The following is a 17,631-nucleotide window of genomic DNA, read 5'->3' as shown; positions in this document are numbered from 1 at the left end:
TGCTGTAGCGCTCCCACCGCGGGTTCGGATCCTATATAGGGATGACCGGTGTGCTCACAGCACTCACTGGCTGAACGTGGTGCGGCCGGTCTCAAAAAGGACAAAAATAAAAAAATAAAAAATAAATTGAGTTATAACTGACATAATAAACAGCACATATTTAAAGTGTACAATATGATAACTTTTGACATATGTATGCACCTATGAAAACATCAACAAACTCAAGACAGTGAACATATCCATTACCCTTGAAAGCTTCTTTGGGCCCCTTTGTAACTCTTCCCTTCTTTCCCTTCTCACCCCAATTCTATTACCAAACACTAATCTGCTTTCTGTCATTATAGATTAGTTTGAATTTTCTAGACTTTTGTATAAGTAGAATCATACAGTAGGTACCCTTTTTAATCTTGTTTCTTTTCCAGCCGAATTATTTCGAGGTTCATCTATGTTGTTGGGTGTATTAATAGTTTATTCCTTTTTATTGTGAGTAGTATTCCATTGTATGTGTGGAGTGTACTAACATTAATAAAGCAAATGTATTTCACAGGGCCTAGCTTCCAAAGCCCTGTAGTTTCAGGTATAACCTAACTTTTTAAAATTACATACAGAAATGTTAAGCTTGCATAAGACAGGAAAATTTCTCCAGGCTAAAGTCTCTGTTGTAGATAAAGAATCATAACATAGCAAAATTGCTGGCTCAAGGACAGATGTCCTTGGTTAACCTATTGATTGATATGTTAAGAAAGTTGCTTGATTGTTGTGTAAAAATACTAAGGAAATTGTTGTAAGAAAAGACAGTGTTTGCTAAGAATAAGCTTTTGTTGGTAGATTGACTTAACTTTTTATAAATTGCATTATGGAATGTCACTTTGTTTATTTCACTGATGTTACTAGTTTCCATTTGTTAAAACTGTACTTAGCCATAATTCTGCCCATATCCTTGTGTTCTTTGTAATGATTAAATCAACTGAATTTTCTTGTGAAACTTCCTTGTCTTTACAATAAAAAGGAGAGGCTAACTTTGAATGGCTGCTGTCATATTCAGTTTTCTCCTCCTAATGGGGAAATTACTGAAGGACAGTCCTTCTGGGCCTCTCAATGTATACATAGTGGTTTGAGTGATCATGTAATTCTTTTTTCATCTCCATTACACAGAGGGAAGTGTAACAGTATGGATATAAACCCATCTACACCCATAGATATAATGTGTTTATCCACCCATCTATTGATAAGATATTTGGGTTTTTTCTATCCCAAAGTTCACTGATGTTCCTTTCATTAAAAAAAAAAAAAAAAATTCTTGTTATTCTTTGGATTTCACTGTGCATAGTGTCTATGTATTTAAGTTCACTAGTCTTTTCTTCTGCAATGTTTAATCAGCAGTTAATCCAACCTAGTATATTTTTTCATCTCAGACATTGTAGTTCTCATCTCTAGAAATTCTGTTTGGGTCTTTTATCTTCCATGTTTCTACTTACATGTTGAACACATGAAATATAGTTAAAATAACTGTTTTACTGTCTTTTTCTGCTAATAGTAACTTGTGTATCTGTTCTGACTGAGTGTCAATTGATTGATTTTTCTTCTTATAACTCCTATTTTCCTGCTTCTTTGTATTCTTGGTAATCTGAGACTGAGTATTGTGATTCTACTTTGTTGAGTGCTCCTATAAATTTTCTCAAGCTTTTCCTGAAATGTAGTTAAGTTACTTGAGGACAGTTTGTTCCTTTTGGGTCTTAAACTGAAGATTTTTTTAAAGGCCAGAGCAGCATTTAGTCTAGCATTAATTATTCTCCACTACTGAGGCAAGACCCTTCTGAGTATTCTACCTAAATTATGAGTTTTTTTCCAGTCTGGCTAGTGGGAACAGGCACTATTTCAGTTCATGTATGAGCACAGAGGACTATTCCCTGTAATCCTTGGGTAGTTCCTTTGCTGGCTTCAAGTAATTTCTTTATATGCATGTGCTGAATACTCCAGAGAAACCCTTTGCAGAGCTGAGGTTCTCCCTCTGTGCAGGTCCCGCCTCTCTGATACTGTCCTAAAGTTGTCTTGGTCTTCTTTGCGGAGCTGAGGTTCTCCCTCTGCGCAGGTCCCGCCTCTCTGATACTGTCCTACAGTTGTCTTGGTCTTCTTACACTCTCAGCTCTGTCTCAACTCAGGAAGTCCTGGGCTCTGCCTGGGTTCTTCCCCTCTACTAATGGCCTGAAACCTTACAAAGTAGTAAGCTGGGACAACTGAAGGGCTCACTTCATTTGTTTCTTGTCTCTCAGGGATCACCGTTCTTTGTTATTAGATATCCATTGTCTAGAAAACTGCTGGTTCATATATTTTGTCTGAGTTTTCTGATTTTTTTCAGGTAGGCAAGTAATCTATTTCCTGTAACTTCATCTTGGCTGAAAGCAGAAGTGATTACTTTTATTTTTATTATAATTTATTTCATTGTAAGTTTATATAATTGAACTTTTAATGATGGCTATGTATATCAACTGGCTCACAAAATTTCAGAAAATGTAACAATTGGGTCTCACAATCCAGTACAAGCTGCCTCTACCACACCTTTGAGCTTCACTTTTACATCTGTTGGACAAAGAGATTGGTTTATGTGCTTTAAGATTACTTCTAGTTTATCAAGTTTAAATGCTATGGCCTTAGGGAGAACTGCTCTGATCAGATTTATTCAATAATTTAAAAAGACAAAGCAAATACAGCAAAACTAACAAATCCTTGGGTATTCAGACCCAGGATTTAACCTTACTGTATTACTCTTTCTTCCCTATGCAGGAGAAGGGACATTTCCAGTTTAGGTCTTCGTCGTGTGTACACTAAGACATTACTGCCATTGGCATTTTTGCTCTTAATCTCTTTCTCTTTCAATGCCATCCCCCTTGGTATCAGGAGAACCAGCTTTCCAAAATCACAGATTTGATCAGATCTTTCCTCTACTGCCTGCTGGTTGAAGTCTGAGCTACTTGGGATGATATTATTGGGGAGTATTGTACATCCACACCCATGTCATGACTCTAGGGAGGCACAGAGTGCTTTCCTGCCCCTTGACTTTAAAGTTGGCCTGGTGGTTGCTTTCACCAATGGGGTGTTAGGGATGTGACATGAGCAAAGGCTTGAAATGAGCTTGCATGGTTAGACTTGTGCTCCTGCCGTCACCAAGAGAACATATCCTGGTAGCCTCTGTCTCTACAATCTGAGCCCAGAATGAGATATGTGGGCTGGACCCACAGCCTGAAGCAGAGCCCCCTAGCCAACCCTAGCCTAAAACAGCTGATCAGCAGTTGGCCTGCAGACACCAATGAGCATGAAACTAAATGCTACAATGTGGTGGTTTATTATATAGCAAAAGCTGACGGATACAATAACTAACATTTTAGTCTTTAATCTGTGTGAGGAAATTTCACATCTACTAGCTCATCTAATTTTCACAATAACCTGTCAGACAGTCTTTGTTGCATTACACAGATGGGGCAAATTGATATTTAGTAAGCATATGTTACTTGCTTAAGTTACATAGCAAGTAAGTGTAATGAACATGGGATTTGAACTCAGATTTGTCTTTCTCCTGCTTACATTTATTTTCTACTGCTCTCCCAGTTTCTTCTATTTGCTGCTTTAACAATAACATACTCTAAAATACCATTTATATCTTTATTTTTTATTTTATTTTATTTTATTTATTTATTTTTAAAAGATGACCAGTAAGGGGATCTTAACCCTTGGCTTGGTGTGGTCAGCACCACACTCAACCTGTGAGCTAACCGGCCATCCCTATATAGGATCTGAACCTGTGGCCTTGGTGTTATCAGCACCACACTCTCCCAAGTGAGCCACGGGCTGGCCCCCATTTATATCTTTAGCCTTTACACATGCTATATCCCACTAGGCATATAGTATGTGCTCAATAAATATTTATGGAATGGCTAATGAAAAAATGACTGTCTAATCTTTTTTCACCTGGAGAATTCATAAATAACCTACAAAACCTGAGTTAGAGATCACTCCAGTGTAAGTTTTTTCTTCATCTGTCCAATAATTTCCTTCTCTGTGTTTTTCAATCCTTTACCACATTTCAAATATTGCACTTATCATACTAAATTGCAGTTATTTCATGACATGTTTGTTTGCCTTACCTTACAATTTCTAAACAGTAAGGTTCACAATAATTAATGTTGTGTCTCTGGGACAAGGTTGAGAATAGCACATACCTCATAAGTATATGTTTTCATTCTAAGTGTTCTTTATGATCATCAAAATGGTACTAGACCTCAGCTTCTGGTAAATACTAAAGAATTTAAACATCGTGACTATCCAGTGATGCTATCTGCCTTCATAAGCAGACAAGAAAGAAAAATTTTTAAATAGTGTCAAGTAGTTTGGGAAACTTCTTACCTGTCTCCTAGGACTTCCCACCTCTCTTCCATGACCCTGTTGAAACTCAATGTATGTAGCAGGATGTTATGGCAGGAAAGTACTGCACTTGTGAATGGCATCCTTGTGGGGGGAAAACAGCTTGAAAACTCAGTATTTAATTACAAGGTTTCAGAATGACTTTTCTTAACCAAAGTACTACAAATGCATAGAGTTTTATAAGAAGAAATATTATGACCTAAATACTTTTTTTTCCTTTTTTCTTTTATCATTACTCAATGCAAATGTTCTTTTTTTTTTTTTTTTTATTTTTCAAAAAAAAATTTTTTTTTTTTTTTATTTTTCAAAAAAAAATTTTTTTTTTTTTTTATTTTTCAAAAAAAAATTTTTTTTTTTTTTTTTGACTCTTTACTAATTTTTCCCTAACCCCCATGTCTTCCCCCTTTTCCACATCAATAAATACTTTTTAAACCATGTATTATTACGGTGTAGCCAAAGAAAAGACTACCTGAATAGTACTTTATTGAAGAATAGCAACAACCACTAGATGTCAGCACTCATGAACTGTAATCCAGCCAATGTTCTGATGTTGGTTTAATTTTTTTCTTTATTTTTAACATTATGATTTATGATAAAAGATTACTGGGAAACAAATACAAAATGTTTACTTGAAATATAAAATAATATATTTACAAAATAATAGAGCAAACTCAATTATTGTGACAATTCTTATAACAAGAATAAAAATCTCATCTTTAAGTGATCATTTTGCAAGTCCTGGAGGTCCACAAACTGGTACTTTGCCAAAGCAGGACCAGGGCAAAATTCTACATACAAGGATTCTGCATAGGCAATATCCTTGCATCTCAAGAGCTAAATAAGTGGACTCTAAATCTATGTATTTGGGATTTTCTTCAGGTCACGAGAGCAAGATATTCCTTTTCACGAAGAACCACATGTTACGGTCCTGCATGTGTGCTCTCTATGCAGTTTCTGGCCACCTACCCAACAACTGTCTTGCATTTCTCCTTTTAGATTTAAGCTGTTTATCACTAAATTCCTAGTACTCCTCTTCTGAAATATATTCAGTAAAACAAACCAAAATTAGTGTACTGGCAGGCTTCTTAAAATACAATTTTTTTCTAGGACACAAAATCCCTCTTGAGCTACCTCTGAATAGCAAAACAAGAGCAAGGATCACACCAAAGGTGTGTCCACGGGTGGGATCTGTGAGCCTGTGGCTGAGAGTAATGCAAGTCTAATTAGCTGCTTAATGAGCCATTATGAAGCTGTCTGGGGTTGAGTAAGGAATGTACACACTTGGCTCAGCTGACTGGCATCATTTTGATCAGTCTGAAACGAAATAGGATTTGTTAAACCACTAGGTACTTTCATAAGGAGCAGAGATCTCTTCCATATCTGAGGTTCTATAACACCCTGAGGCTGAGTAGCCCCTGTTTCATGCACCCCCTAAACTTACACTTTAGAAAATGAAAATAACTTTTATTCTTATTTAAAAGTAAAAACATAGTAAAAACACACCACAGAATTAACATTTCAATTGTGTATGCCTTATGACAGAGAATAAGGCACTAATATTTTCCATTTTTCCCAGCTTTCCACCTTCCAATTTTTGTTTGCATGCTCTGAGAATTTTGTCCTAGATTATTATAGTTAAATGATTATCATTATACATTAAGATTCTCCTTCAACAATTACAAGATTTATATTCTGTTCTGTAACCATAATTATCAATGTTAATTAAGTTTTTTTTTTTTTTCATGGCTGGTTGGCATGAGGATCTGAACCCTTAACCTTGGTGTTACAAGGTGGTGCTCTAACCAACTGAGCAATCAGTCAGCCCTATTTAAGTTTAATTCTGTGTTTAAACAGGTTCGATGTGTATCACTGGTTTTTTCTACATAACTTGACATTTATTTTCATTTATTTCTTAAAGATGAGGGGAAAAAGTTCTTGAAGTGCTTTTCTGGTTTGTTTTAGTAAAGATTATGTGGATAATTAGAGATACAGTTATTTGACATTATCTTTTCTTGTTTTGTAGAGCCCAGATTTTCTTTAATCTCCTTCAGAATCAAAGCAATTATGTAAAATTTTGTTCTTCTAAAGTGTGCTCTTCATCTATAATTTACATCATTTATTCCATTGTGTTTTTGTTCCAGCATTTCTGTACAAGTCCCGTGGGGGTGTTTCTTGCTATCTGTCAAAAAATAGTGTCAGTGGAATCTTGATGCTTTTCCTTATTTATTCCAGGGCTATTTCAATCTTTATCTTAGAATATGATGTGGAGGTTTCATTTTTATGCTTTTTATTCTTTAATCAGTCCCTTAGTTGCCAAAGAGTGGGCAAAAAATCTGGGGCCATAGGTAATCACGGTATTAGAAAAAATCATATCTTTCTTAATCCGTATGATGTCCTAGGGTGTTGGTTTATTCTTTAGCATCAGGGTGAGACACATAGTTTGGCAAAAAATCGAATTAGCTTGACAACCCATAGTTTCTTAACCCCTTTTTCTTTTTCTCTTTTCTGTTCTTTCTTTTATTTTTTGAGTGGGCCGACTTATCTTTTTCTCCACTTAATCATCTTTGTGCCTCTGATGCATATTTGGTTCCTAATATAGAATCCCCTCTCTCTTACTCTCCAGAGCTCTCTCACTGTGATTAAGGAGCCAGATTAGAGAATTTATTTTTTTATTTTTTTATTTTTTATATAAAGATGACTGGTAAGAGGATCTCAACCCTTGGCTTGGTGTTGTCAGCACCACGCTCAGCCAGTGAGCAAACCGGCCATCCCTATATAGGATCCGAACCCGTGGCCTTGGTGTTATCAGCACCGCGCTCTCCCAAGTGAGCTACAGGCCAGCCTTAGAGAATTTTTTATTGGTAGTTAGAGATCTCACGGTCTATTACAACTGACCATCTTGGGCCGAAGGTAGGTTGGTCTTTGCCTTTCTTGTTTCCTTCCTGTGTTTTCAGCCTTGCATCTTCAAAACACCATATAACCTTGACTTATTTCCTAGAACCCTAAAAAATGACCTCATATAGGGAAATGCTTTGTTGATGCTTAGGAAAAGCATATACCAAACACTTAACTCTGACAATTCTATTTAATACTTTATGTATTCTACCATGTTCTAATTTTTTACAATAAGCTTATTTCATTTCAATAGTTTTGTGGTTTTTTTTTAAGGATGACTGGTAAGGGGATCTTAACCCTTGACTTGGTGTTGTCAGCACCACACTCTCCCAAGTGAGCTAACCGGCCATCCCTATACAGAAATCTGAACCCCTGGCCTTGGTGCTATCACCACCACACTCTCCCAAGTGAGCCATGGGCCTGCCCTCCTTTCAATAGTTTTAAGATTAAAGACTCAAAAAATTAATCAGCATTAATATTACAGCAAATAAGAATTTAGTACATTAGAAATTAAAATGTGAAAAAGGTATATGTAAATTATAAGAAATACTTTGCAAAAAAAAAAATAGAATTATGACTGATGAAGTCACAGTAATGAAAATTTTCCCAGATGAAAATACTCTAGAGCAAGTACATAGACTGAGAACAGGAACTAATTTTATTAAAATACAATGAAAATTGTATTCTATTTATATATCAAATTGAAGAATATTGAAGGAAAGGGGGTCTAGAGCTTATTATTGAATTAATTGATTTACTTCAGAAATGTTCAAACAGTTGAGGATGCCAGCAGTGTTTCTGCACTTACTGGAGTGCTCTGAGTTTCCCAATTATCAGTGAAAACTATTCCAGCTATCACAGGCATCAATCATAAGCACTTGAAACAACCTCCCAGGTGTTTCTATGAGATGATGATTATATTATAGATGCTCTCACACATAGACAAATATTTTAGCTTGAACCAGACAATGTTCTCATAATATACTTATTATTATTCAAACACCTTCCAAGGACCCTGTAAGTAAGGATGTCTCTGTTTCAAACCCTTGGGGAAACCTGTAGAAATCTGAGAGTCTAGGAAATTTGACCATTTTCACACTGTTCTGAATTAACTGTTTATTTTATGGCTAAGTGCCCCATGAGTTTGTTTTGAAGACAGATATCACTAATAGCAGAGGGGGTTGTTAGATAAAAACACTGTTCTATGAACCAATATCATAGGTAATATTTTTAATTACTTGTCATCTTTTTTAAGAAGACTATATTTTCAGAAGAGTTTTAGGTTCATAGCGAAATTAAGAGCAAGGTATAGAGATTTCCCACATGGCCTCTGCCCCCACAAATGCATTGCCTACCCCATTATCAACATCCCCCACCAGAGTACACATTTGTTACAAATGACGAACCTATACTGACACATCACAATCACCCAAGTCCATAGTTTACATAGGGTTCCCTTTTGTTGTTGTACATTCTATAGGTTTGGACAAAACCTGTTCCTGTCCTGCTCGTACTTCATGCCAGACACAATTTCTCTGCTCAATGGGAAAGAGATTTTTATCCGCTACTCTGTACCCTCTTTCAGCAGAACAACTGCTTCTTGAAGCTCTCTAGAACATCTGTCAGTTGGAGCTCCAGGGGGCTTGGAGCAGTGCTACACACCATCAGATGGGTGATGGGTGATGATGACATTGGGAATGCTGGGGTCTGCAGAGACAGCCACACAGCCCAGCAGGGCCTCCTGTATTGATGCAGGCTCTCATCATCTTTGTTCAGCTCCTGGATCTCCTGGGTGCTCTTGTGGACTGGGAGCTTGTAGTTGACTAAATGCCCTTCCTCCTCATCCTCAGCTTCAATCTCCGCTAGCTGCTGGGATGTGGGCTCCCGCTCTGCCATGCTTACCTCTAGCCTGGCTCTGGAACACCAGAGGGTCTGCCCACAAAGCTCTGGCACTCCTTCCCATACAAAATGACAACCCTGCCCGCCCATCTTCCACTCTTTCATTTTTGATATTAACGATTTGTGTCCTCTTTCTTTTTTTGTTTTCTCAGTTAACTTGGCTAGAGATTTATCGATTTTATTGATCTTTTCAAACAAACAGCTTTTGGTTTTGTTGATTTTCTCTATTGATTTCAATTTCTTTTGTTTTCAATTTCTTTGATTTTTCTCTAATTATTCTTTTCCTCTGCTTACTTTGAATCTAATTTGCTTTTCTCTTTCTAGTTTCCTAAGGTGGAAACTTAGATGACTGATTTTGCATCTTTCTTTTCTAATGTAAGCATTCAATACTATAAACTTCCCTCTTAGCACTGCTTTTGCTGCATCCCATCATAGATCATATTTTAGTACCAACCCTTTTTCTTATTAGTTGTTTCTTATTAGTTATGTGAAACAGAGCCCAAATTGCTTCATGTTCATGAGTCTTGTTCATGTGTCCAAACAACCCTTGAGATAATCATACCATCTCCTACATCTCTGCTCAGTGTAGTTCTGGGAAGCAATGAGAATTGGCCTCGACTCATTATCAGGACTGGAACTTCCAAATCAGTTCCTTTGACTGGTTCACGTGGCTCATCTCTTCATTGGTAAACATCACAAGATTCTGTTCCTTAACAATGCTTTTTGGGCTACTGCTTTTGCTGTCATCATGATGTTAGCATACTCCTTTACAACTCTAGCCAGAGTGTGCTTCTGGTCTCTGTTGTATTGCTGTCACAATGGAACAGAGAACTGATAAAGTGTTCTTTTCTGTGATATTCTTTTGGCCTCCAAATATAACTCTTCTTACTAAATAATTCCCCACTCTATTGAAAAGCCCCCCGCCCCCAAAGGGGGCAGGCACTATGTCTATCTTGCTCACTTCCACATCTCCAGGACACTTCCTGGCACATAGAAGCATTCAATAGTATTTGTTCATCAGATATTCCAAGTCCTTCCAGGACTGGCCAGAGAGTATTTAAATGACAACAGTAGACAACCATTAAAAATATCCTTTCTAGTGGGCTTCCAGTCCAGACAAGATGGCATGGAGTTGTCTCTCCTTACTCCTGCTAAGTATAACTATAAACACCAGAAATAATGTAAGAGGCAACTGTGGGAGGCCTCTGAAGGTAAAAAGGGGAAAGCAGACTGGCTAGGGATGCCAGATGGGAGAAACAGCATAGTGAGAAGGTATCTTATGATCCTCCCCACCCAACAACAGAAGGCAACCCAGTCCCTGTGTCTCCTGAACCCTAACCTAGTAGCAGAAGATGGCCCAGGTAGGCTTATTCCCTTTCTGGGTTGAATAGGAGTTCTGCCAACAAACCCAGACATGCCAGGTAGCACTGGCAAGGGAGACAGATAAGAAAACCCTTTGACAACAAGTAGCCCCAGGGACAACACTTTTTGTTCATGAGGGCTGGAGACTTCTTTCTCCCCCCTAGGGGCACACGTGATCCAGGCTGGGGAAGTACCATTCATCTCCATACAATGGACCGTAGGGACCAGTGAGAACCCTAGCGGCAGCAGAAGAACCAAGCTGACTAAAATAACACAGCAAAGGCTCTGAAAATTAAATTGTGATTGAAATTGTGGTTTATAATAGACCAGGACCTGAATGCTAAACCTAACAGAATGACTGCCTGTTAAATGAGACCGATTTAGTTCAACAACACAGCTCTTGGTTCTCACAGGAAGCTCCCCTGTTACAGAAGTAAGGAAAGGACAAAAAAATTAGTTCTGGCCCAGGTACACCACCAGCACCTTGGGGCCCCACCCAGGGGCCTGGGGTATGGAACCAATGACTGGATCCCCTGCCTACAACCAGGTACACTGCCAGCACCAAGGAGCATCCCAAAAACATTACCTCCATGTGGGTGGCCCACCAAAGCTACCATAGTAACCACAGCTGCCACTTAAGTGGCTAGATGCCACAACCACCAAACAGATGTTCCATCAGCCACTGTAGTGCATGGACACAAGGACAGTCACCAGCAGAGACCAAAGAAAAGAATAGGATGTCTCTCTCCACAAAGCCCATTACAGCGTGACAGAAGCAGCTTCTGCTCTATATAATACTGGGGGCCCAAACACACCTTTCAGCATTGGACAGATCATCTGGGCAACAAATCAACAGAGTAACTATTACTCTTTCAGAGGGAGAGAAGAAATCTAGGGTAATCAGTGGTGGGAGGGGGAAGGGAGAAGGGGACAGAGAGAGAGATTGGACAAGGGGCATAAAGAATAAGTATGATTTGTAACAGCATACATACTAGTAATATAGATGTGATCAACACATGTCAACATTGAATCCCAAAAGTATGTATAATCAATTATGATTCAATTAAAATAAATAAATAAATAATAAAATAAATAAATAAATTAGAAGACCGAGATTTTCCTGATATAATAACCCAATTGTCCAGGATTCAATAGAAAATCACCTGCCATACTAAGAGCCAGGAAAATCACAACTTAGATGAGACAAGGCAGTTAAATGACACCAACACTGAGATGAATCAGATGTGGAATGATGCGACATGGATTTTAGAGCAGCCAGTATAAAAATGCTTCAACAAGCAATTATGAGTTCACTTGAATAAAAATACAGAAAATCTCAGGCGAGAAATAGAAGTTAAAAAAAGAACCAAATGGAAAATAGAAAACTGAAAAATTCATACATTAACTGAAATAAACTCACTGGATGAGCTCAATCATAGAGTGGAGATGACAGGATAGAAACAGATAACTTGAGGACAGACAAATATAATTCATCCCATCTGAACAACTGAAAAAGAATCCTTTCCCTGTTGACCATCAAGAACCTTTCTTTTATTATGCAGTGAATTGTTTCCTTTCCTGATGCATAAATTTCCACCCCCATCCTCCATAGAGGTTGGGTGGATTTTTGTCTCCCCTCTGTCTTAATATCAATACCACTAGCTGTCAGTCCCAAACCTTTCTTCAAGGGGTCCTGGGACTCTAAGCAAAAAGGAGGCCTTGTAGCCTGCTTTGAGCTTCTGATGGGGTATATTAATGACCAGTTCCACTCTCTCCATCCTCCATCTCTCATCCATCAGATATTTCTTATGGTTCTTCATATAAGATAGCACTGGACTGCCCCATCAGGACTCAAAAGCACAGTCTGCTAGGTAGAATCTAATTATGACAATTCTTTGAGCTCCAGGAGTTAGCTCTGTTAAGTTTGAGAAATACATGTTTAAATCTAAATATGTAACCTCTTGTTAAAATAATACTATATATTAGTTAGCTATTCACTATACAAAGTGAGAAAAATATTAAGAAGTTATAAAAAAGAAACATATCTTTTTAGGTACAAGTCACAGTCCTATCGGAGTAAATCTTAACATTTACCAATGACTCTAATCTTTGGTTTTCTTAGCTACCTTTAAGAAAAACAGAAATCTTCCACTTCTGGTAAACTGGAACGTTATGTTTGCTGCTTCAATTTGTATGTTCTACTTTGGGAATAGTTTTGACATCTAAAGCCTTACTTTAGCTGTTTCAGCTCCCTCATAACTTCAGGTTTACTTGAAGTGTGTTGTCAGCTAATTAGCTCTGGCTAATTACTTGCATATTCGAATTGCCCTAGCTATTTATGCCTGATTCCCTCATAATGTATAGGACCTGAACTATTGGCACTTATCTCTCTTGGCAGATTTGGCTTCCCTCTTGTGTTAGTCAGGGTTCTCCAAGATAGACAGAATCAATAGGATATGTTATAATTATACAAGAGAGATTTATTAGGGGAATTAGCTCATGCAACTGTGAAGAAAAGTCCCAAGACAGGCCATCTATAAACTGGGTGCCGGTAGTGTGACTCAGTCCAAGTCCAAAGGCCTCAAAACCAGCGAAACTGATGGTGTCCTTGGTGTAAGTCCTGGAACCCAAAAGCTGAAGAGTCTTGACCTCTGATGTCCATGGACTGAAGAGAAAAGTGTCTTCCAGCTCCAGCAGATAGACCTGGAGCTCCAGCATCACCTCTTTTCTCTGTCTTTTGTTCTCTCTGGACCCCCAGCAGATTGGATGGTTCCCACCCATATCGAGGCAGGTCTTTCCCACCCAGCCTACTCAGCCTCTCATACTAATCTCTGCTAGAAACACCCTCATGGACACACCTAAAAAGATAGCTTTACCAGGTTTCTAAGCAATCCTTCATCTAACCAAGTTGACACCTAGAATTAACCTTCACAAGTCCACACCTTGTCAACTTGGTGCCCATTCCATTTCCCTAAATCACACTTAATTTTCAAATGATACAATAACATAATGGTTTCACCTAACACGATACACTATCCTGCATACAACCAGAAATGCATTAATCCCTTTCCAAGAAGAAAAGGTAAAGTCCTTGGATGATATTTACCCTTCTCCCAATACCCCATAACTTAAAATTGCAAATACTATGAGGTAAGGTTAACAAACTTTAAATGCTGGTATAAAGTCAGTAAGTCTCACAGTACATGATAAAGAACAAGAGGAACAAAAACAAAGATAATTGCTTGATATGTGTACAGTATATACATATACAGACATATTCTTAACACAACAGGGAGAACAATTACAATCCTTGTTTCTGTAACTGGTCATGTGGTTGAAGCTAGTATTTATAACTACCTTCTTCTACTACCCATTCTGTATTCCCTTTGCCTTCAGTGAGCACCTCAGTGGGTCGTGGTTCTTTACTTGGCGGAGTGACCCAAACCTTCATCCCTGAAGAGTCTGGGACATTTGTAGTCTTGCCTGGATTTGGTTGTTGTGATTTTCCATTGACCTTAATCACAGGGCATGGTGTACTAAGAAACGACCTATAAGATCTCCAGATATAATCTTCCTTACCTCCATTGTGAAGTAGTAGTCCAACTTCCTCTTGGTGGCCTGGGTCAATCACCCCAGCTAACATTATTACTCCTTTCTTAGCCTGTTGGCTCAGAGGCATGGAGAGCCCAAAGTGGCTAGGTGGCAGCCTTAACTTCCAGTTCAATGGGATCATTTTTGTGTCCCCTGATGGAAGCATTCCTCCCTCTGGAAACAATACCTCTAGGCCAGCAGAGCATAAAGTTGCAGGGACAGGAAGCAAAAATTTTGCTAATGGGTCTCTAGGGGCAATGGTAAGTGGTGCCACTTCCGTTTCCACCCCTTGATTCCTGGACCTATGAATCCTGGCTGTGGGAGAGATAGTACCATATACTGGGCACTGATTTAGAGCATATACAGCTTTCTGGAGAACTTTTCTCCAGCCCTGCAAGGTATCGTCACCTAGCTGGCACTGTAACTGTGACTTCAAAAAGCCATTCCACTGTTCTATCAGACCAGCTGCTTCAGGATGATGGGGAACATGGTAAGACCAGTGAATTCCATGAGCATGAGCCCACTGCCACACTTCTTTAGCTGTGAAGTGAGTTCCTTGGTCAGAAGCAATGCTATGTGGAATGCCATGATGGTGAATAAGGCATTCTGTGAGTCTACAGATGGTAGTTTTGGCAGAAGCATTTCCTGCTGGGAAGGCAAATCCGTATCCAGAGTAAGTGTCAATTCCAATAAGGACAAAATGCTGCCCTTTCCATGATGGAAGTGGTCCAATGTAATCAACCTGCCACCAGGTAGCTGGCTGATCACCCTGGGGAATGGTACCATATCGGGGACTCAGTGTTGGTCTCTGTTGCTGGCAGATTAAGCACTCAGAAGTAGCCAGATCAGCCTTGGTGAGCAGAAGTCCATGTTGCTGAGCCCATGCGTAACCTCCGTCCCTGCCACCATGGCCACTTTGCTCATGAGCCCACTGGGCAATGACAGGGGTAGCTGGAGAAAGAGGCTGACTAGAATTCACAGAACAGGTCATCCTGTCCACCTGATTGTTAAAGTCCTCCTCTGCTGAGGACACCTTTTGATGGACATTCACATGGGAAACAAATATCTTCACATCCTTTGCCCAGTTAGAGAGGTCCATACACATACCTCTTCCACAAATATCTTTCTCACCAATTTTCCAATCATGTTCCTTCCATGTTCCCAACCATCCAGCCAAACCATTGGCTACAGCCCACAAATCAGTATATAATCGCACATCTGGCCATTTCTCCTTCCAAGCAAAGTGCACAGCCTAGTGCACTGCCCAAAGTTCTGCCCATTGAGAAGATTTCCCCTCACCACTATCCTCCAGGGATGTCCCAGAAAAGGGGTGCAGTGCCGCAGCTGTCCACTTTTGGGTGGTGCCTACATATTGTGCAGAACCATCTGTAAACCAGGCTCTAGCCTTGTCTTCCTCTGGCAATTGATCATAGAGATCTCTCCATAAGGCCATAAGTGCAGGCTGTGGAAGAGAAGGCAGTGTAGCAGAAGTAGGAACCATAGACATTTGGGCCACTTCTTCATGTAACTTACTTGTGCCTTCAGGACCTGCTCAGGCCCGATCACGTATATACCATTTCCATTTGATGATGGAGTGCTGCTGAGCATGCACAAACCTTATGACTTGCTGGGTCATAACACCCAGTTCATGATAGGCAGCTCAGGTCACATGGTAACTTGGTGGCCCATAGTCAAGCTTTCAGTTTTTACTAAGGCCCAGTAGCAGGCCAAGAGCTGTTTCTCAAAAGGAGAGTAGTTACTGAGGATGATGGCAGGGCCTTGCTCCAAAATCCTAAGGGTCTCAGCTGTGATTCACCCATAGGGGACTGCCAAAGGCTTCATACCACATCCCTATCTGCCACTGACACTTCAAGGACCATTGGGTCTGCTGGATCATATGGCCCAAGGGGCAGAGCAACTTGCATAGCAGCCTGGACCTGTTGCAGAGCCTTCTCCTGCTCTGGGCCCCACTCAAAACTAGCAGCCTTTCATGTCATTTGGTAGATGGGCTGGAGTAACACACCCAAATGAGGAATGTGTTGCCTCCAAAATCCAAATAGGCCCACTAGGCACTGTGCCTCTTTCTTTATGGTAGGTGAGGCCAGATGCAACAACTTATTCTTCATCTTAGAAGGGATATCTTGACATGCCCCACGCCATTGGACCCCTAGAAATTTAACCAAGGTAGAAGGCCCCTGAATTTTAGTCAGATTTATTTCCCATCCTCTGACACACAAATGTCTTACCAATAATTCCAGATCAGTTGCTACTTCATGCTTACTAGGTCCAGTCAGCATATTGTCATCAATGTAATGGATCTGCATAATGTCTCGTGAAAGGGAAAGGTGATCAAGATCCCTGAGAAAAATTGTGGCATAGGGCTGGAGAGCTGATATACCCCTGAGGTAGTACAGTAAAGGTGTATTGCTGGCCTTGCCAGCTGAAAGCAAACTGCTTCTGGTGGGCCTTATGGACAAGGATACAGAAAAAGGCATACCAGGTACCCGGAGATGTGTTAATTTGTTCAAGCAATGAAACCACATCTGATACAGCAGCTGCAATTGGAGTCAACACTTGGCTAAGCTTACAATAATCCACTGTCATCCTCCAAGATCCATCTGTCTTCTTCATGGGCCAAATAGGAGAGTTGAATGGGGATGTGGTGGAAATCACCACCCCTGCCTCTTTTAAGTCCTTGGTAGTAGCATTAATCTCTGCAATCCTTCCAGGGATGTGGTACTGTTTTTGATTTACTATTTTCCTAGGTAGAAGCAACTCTAATGGATTCCATTTGGCCTTTCCCACAATAATTGTCCTCACTCTACAGGTCAGGGAACCAATGTGGGTATTCTGCCAGCTGCTAAGTATGTCTATTTCAATTATGCATTCTGGAACTGGGGAAATAACCACATGATGGGTTTGGGGACCCACTGGACCCACACTAAGTTGGACCTGGGCTAAGACTCCATTAATTGCCTGACTCCCGTAAGCCCCTATTCTAACTAGGGGGCCACTGTGATGTTTTGAGTCTCCTGGAATCAATTTCAATTCAGATCCAGTGTCTAGTAGTCCCCAAAAGGTTTGATTATTTCCCTTTCCCCAATGTACAGTTACTCTGGTAAAAGGCCACAGGTCTCCTTGGGGAAGGATGGGAGAAAGATTAATAGTATAAGTTTTTGGTAGTGTACCAGGGTCCTTCCTCAAGGGACCTGGCAACCCCTTCATTCAAGGGGTTCTGGGTCTGTAGACTGGCTCAAGTCAAGTCTGGGAATTGATTGAGGGGCCATGACTCTCTGTTTTTATGATTTGAGTTAGACTTTTATTCACTTGGCTTTGAAGTTTTCTGCTTATACAGATCAAGTAAGCATTTAGTAGGCTTCATGTCTATTTGACTTACAGGAACACCATGAGTAACCAATGCCATAGATCTATATGAGTCAGACTATTCTGATTATTGCTTTGCCT

At 39.7% G+C, this 17,631-nt stretch overlaps 2 pseudogenes; both read right to left on the bottom strand.

The window, feature by feature from the left end:
- Positions 1–8,788: 8,788 nt before the first annotated feature.
- Positions 8,789–9,210, bottom strand: LOC103587829 (annotated as a pseudogene).
- Positions 9,211–13,876: 4,666 nt separating this feature from the next.
- Positions 13,877–17,391, bottom strand: LOC103587828 (annotated as a pseudogene).
- Positions 17,392–17,631: the final 240 nt, after the last annotated feature.

This window comes from Galeopterus variegatus, unplaced genomic scaffold (assembly GCF_000696425.1).
Source record: "Galeopterus variegatus unplaced genomic scaffold, G_variegatus-3.0.2 Scaffold491, whole genome shotgun sequence".
Lineage (NCBI taxonomy): Eukaryota > Metazoa > Chordata > Mammalia > Dermoptera > Cynocephalidae > Galeopterus > Galeopterus variegatus.
Note: the sequence above shows the minus strand (reverse complement) of the source record. Positions and strands in the feature narration are given on the sequence as shown.